Source organism: Saccoglossus kowalevskii, chromosome 18 (assembly GCF_978046115.1).
Source record: "Saccoglossus kowalevskii chromosome 18, keSacKowa6.1, whole genome shotgun sequence".
Classification (NCBI taxonomy): domain Eukaryota; kingdom Metazoa; phylum Hemichordata; class Enteropneusta; family Harrimaniidae; genus Saccoglossus; species Saccoglossus kowalevskii.
This window is the reverse complement of record NC_140658.1, coordinates 23,791,457-23,796,053: the sequence shown is the minus strand read 5'-3', so window position 1 is coordinate 23,796,053 and position 4,597 is coordinate 23,791,457. Positions and strand designations below refer to the sequence as shown.

The window sequence follows — 4,597 nt, the reverse complement described above, 5'->3', positions numbered from 1 at the left end:
ATTGGATTTGTTTTGCGGGGAAACTATGGATAATATATACAGTCCAATGATGCAGCACACAGTGTTTTTTGTGTATGGAGGAAGTCGTTTATTGATCAGAAAATGGATGACAATGTAAACAAAGATAGTCTATAGCAAATAATAAATTTATTTACTCTTGAAACACGGCATGATTGGAGATTGTGGGGCAGTGCTTAAAGGGGTCAACAAGCACTAGTTAAAAATAAAATATATACCTTCGATCAACTTCCTGTACGTGTTTCGAGAATAATTTTATTTATTTTTTTGAATAAAAATTTAATGACATAATTAAGAGAAGATAAGAAAGAATATCCGCTTTATCCGGGTGACTTCTAATCATGTAGGTATTGCTTATTCAGTTATAGTCTGAACAAGGTCAAGGTGTACATGTCCGTAGTGACTATGGCCCATTGATCTGAATAGTGGGAAATGCAGTCAATCCTATGCAAAGCCGTACGGGCCTATTATACAGCACAAAATTACATAAAACACATTGCATGTCATTTTTTTCAACTATTAAATGCGATGATTAAAAATACCAACTTATTCCCGTGAAATGATTTTGAAATCATTGCAAAATGTGCCTTTGTGCTGTAGACTCCACACACCAATAATAATAGAGTCCCATAACCCAAGAGACTACGATGGGATTTCTCACGCGAGTTTGAGAAGTGGGACGAAATAATCCGTAAACGAGTGTGACAAACCTCAGTCCATGCATTGGGGTACGTATTTATTTATGAAACAGAAAAGAAGTTCATGTAAGCCGAATCAAATAAGTATTTTTATTATTCCATAACACAGAAAATGCACTGAATGTGCGAGTATAGTATTTATTGTGTGAAGATTGACATGCAATGTCTTCTATTTAATGTTGTTGTATTATCACATGTCCTGTTTTCCAAAGTTCAATAGGGGTGAGATCACCGCCAAAATAGAATTATTTCAATATCTTTCAATTATCTCACGATTATTTCAATATTTTTCAATTATTTCACCATTATTTCAATATCTTTCAATTTTTTCACCTTTATTTTATCATTATTTCATTATCTTTCAATTATTTTACCATTATTTCAATATCTTTCAATTATTTCACCATTATTTCATCATTATTTCAATATCTTTCACTTATTTTACCATTATTTCAACATCTTTCAATTATTTCACCATTGTTTTACCATTATTTCAATATTTTTCAATTATTTACCATTATTTCAATATCTTTCAATTATTTCAATATCTTTCAATTATTTCAGATTCCGATGTTATGGCAAACTATAATTGTCACAACAGACCCTACCAAAAGGAAACGTCACTCAGCGATGATTTATCTCAAATAATTGAAAGATATTGAAATAATGTTGAGATAATTGAAATATATTGAAATAATGGTGAGATATTTGAAAAATGTTGAAATAAAGGTGAAATAATGGTGAAATTAATTGAAAGATATTGAAATAATTGTGAAATAATTAAAGGATATTGACATAATGATGAAATAATGGTGAAATAATTGAAAGGTATTGGAATAATGGTGAAATAATTGAAAGATATTGAAATAATGATGAAATAATGGTGAAATAATTGAAAGATATTGAAATAATGGTAAAATAATTGAAAGATATTGAAATAATGATAAAATAATGGTGAAATAATTGAAAGATATTGAAATACTGATGAAATAATTGAAAGATATTAAAATAATGGTGAAATAATGGTGAAATAATTGAAAGATATTGAAATAAAGATGAAATAATGGTGAGATAATTGAAAGATATTGAAATAATTCTATTTTGGCGGTGATCTCACCCCATAGACTCTACGCATGCAATGCAGCGTCATGGAAATTGTCTACAGTACACGTACACGCATCTTTCGATGACGTGATTATTTTGCCAGCCAGCCCAGGACGCCGTACAGACATTGTACTAAGGTAAGAGCCTTTGCCCTTTTCCACAAATTTTAATATATTCTTAACAATTGCTTTACCTCTAAAACTCTGCACACCATGCTATGATCATTCAGTGTTTTGTACTAAACGACTCATCGCTTAGCAAAGCCAATTTTCAGGATTAATTGGCACATGATGTCATGAATCAGAGAAACTAATGACCAAAAATAAATATTGCATCGTATATAAATGATAACAGCGATTTACTAGGCCTATGGCCTGTGAACTCATATGTGTGTGCACGGTGCGACTAGTAACAATTACCTAACCGACCGGTCACAGTTGTCGCGATGCATTTCAATAAATTAGCATCTAAAACCAATTAAGGCCGATATGTGTAAATACTTGTACATTAATAGTCTAGTCTATGCAACCAGCAATAATGACATGCAAGAATGGCATTGGCAAAATGATGACCTCGGATGTAGCCATGTCTAGGGGCATGGATATGATTTATAGTCTTTGCCCATTAATGTAATGTTTTATGAAGTATGTGATCATGATTAATCTTCATGATCATTTGTGACCACAACATTGATTATTCGGCATAGGCTACCACACACTGTATAATATTGAGCAGAAAGTCATGCAAGAAATTGCATTTGATTCACCAGATTGGCATGGCTGGCTGTATTCATTCTTACTTGTTCATGATCATTGTTTGGCTCACTACAAGTTTCTTGTGATTTAGGCGGATTGTTGTCACATGCAAGAAACAGCAAGAGCTGCAATGTGTACAACAGGGGGCTTTTATCATGCTTGTGGTGTTGCTATTGTAGGTAAATGGCCACAGCAGGAATGTACATAAGTGTCATTTATTAGGCAGAAACTGATAGGGGCCAATTCCTTGTGCTCACTACATACACATGTACATCAGTAAAGGTTTTTCTGTTGCCAGCTACCATTTTTGAAATGGTGCCACCGATCAACAGTTCATGCTACTCACCTCAACCTTAAACAATGACATGTGTTGTCATTTGTTATTAATTTTATTTTTATGGAAATGAGTTACCTTTTTCTAAAATAAACAAAATTTGATAGTAATATCATCATGTAAAAAAATGTTTAAAATGATTGTATTTGATATAGACTGAACATGTTGGGGAAAAAATAAATCTAAAATAATAAAATCCTTGCCTAACTACCCAATATTTTTTACCATAATACTGGAAACACCAAATTTGTTTTTCATTGGCCTCATAATGGTTTGAGATCTTTTCAACATGATCCACATAAATAATGAGGGATAAACTGGTATTCTGTACAAACAGGTCCATGCATTTACATTCTAAGTTTCTGGTTTGATGTTGACTCATTCACAGCCCTGTCATTGGTGATACAAGGAGTTTACATCTTATAGCATGTGTGTGGGCTGTCTTATGCAAACCAACAATGCTGTTTTTGCACATGGTCAATTCACTCTGGTCATATGTCAGTTGACACATTACCATTGCCATGCGATAAATTCATTACTTTTACCGGTTCTATCAGTCTGATGGAATTGATATCATCATTGATAACTCTATGAAGTACAATTACATTCCATATAGTCTCTTTGCACCTACTTTATTTCTTATTCATTCTGAATGGACAGTTGGATGAACATACAATAGCCTAAAAGTAAGGGGGTATATTTGTACAATACCCTGTAACTTTGCATGATATGGGTCTATAATACTGTCTTGTAAACAGTTAACTACTGGTTTTGTACAGTTTATTATTGCTACACATATACTTATTGAAAACAACAAGATATAGTATTTTCGGCAATATGACTACTACCAAATTGGTCGGTGGTGATACCTATCATTTGGGTCTTCCGTCAACACTTATCTGCTTTTGCACCATGAGTCGTTCCATGCACATCATACCAGATTTAATCATGACACTCCGTTTACAACACTAATTTACCTCATTATAATGTAAATGTGCATAACCTGTGTTTTCATTGAGAGGATGCTTGAATGCACGGTAGTACTTTCAGCATTCTCTCACTAGTTATTTACAATGTGCTTCAAGATTTAATTTATGGAATTTCCAATCATTTCCAAAGCATTTCAACAGTGTTCTTCCTATTGAACATTCCTCTACTCAACACCTTACTCAAATCATTCATTACAATATATAGTCCTTACCACTTGTTTTTTTATTTTCTTCCAGGCGAGATAATTCAACCATCACCTGTATCTCCTATTGGTTCAACTTTTTACTTTATTCTTACTCTAATTTGTTATAAACTTGTTGTATATTGATGGTTAAGATAAAAAGTAAAAACTTTATTTTTTCCTTGTTCAGTACAGACGTTTTTTTCTATTCACACTATTTTTACATGGTTGTCTTCCAACTAGTCATGCTGAGTGATGTCTAATAGCAGCTGGCCAAATTACAATCGAATGGTGGGTGGGTTACAGTCAAGTACAAATAAGCCATTCACTGCCAAAGAACAAATATAATCATTCTTTCCGATCAAGTACTTTAACATCCCCCTCTTGATTCAAATGACATAACCAAAAGACTTAAGACATCACCTACTGTCTATAACACACAACACAATATTCACATAATTGTTCATATATGTATACATTGTCACAGCAAAATCAATTACATAAATTTACCAACGGT

At 32.7% G+C, this 4,597-nt stretch overlaps 1 long non-coding RNA gene across 1 annotated transcript; it reads left to right on the top strand.

Annotated features, from left to right (window-relative positions):
* Nucleotides 1-1,836: 1,836 nt before the first annotated feature.
* LOC146731937 (uncharacterized) lies at nt 1,837-4,252 on the top strand. The gene is made up of 2 exons (XR_014926955.1): nt 1,837-1,957; nt 4,136-4,252. It is a non-coding gene; the product is annotated as an uncharacterized LOC146731937 (long non-coding RNA).
* Nucleotides 4,253-4,597: the final 345 nt, after the last annotated feature.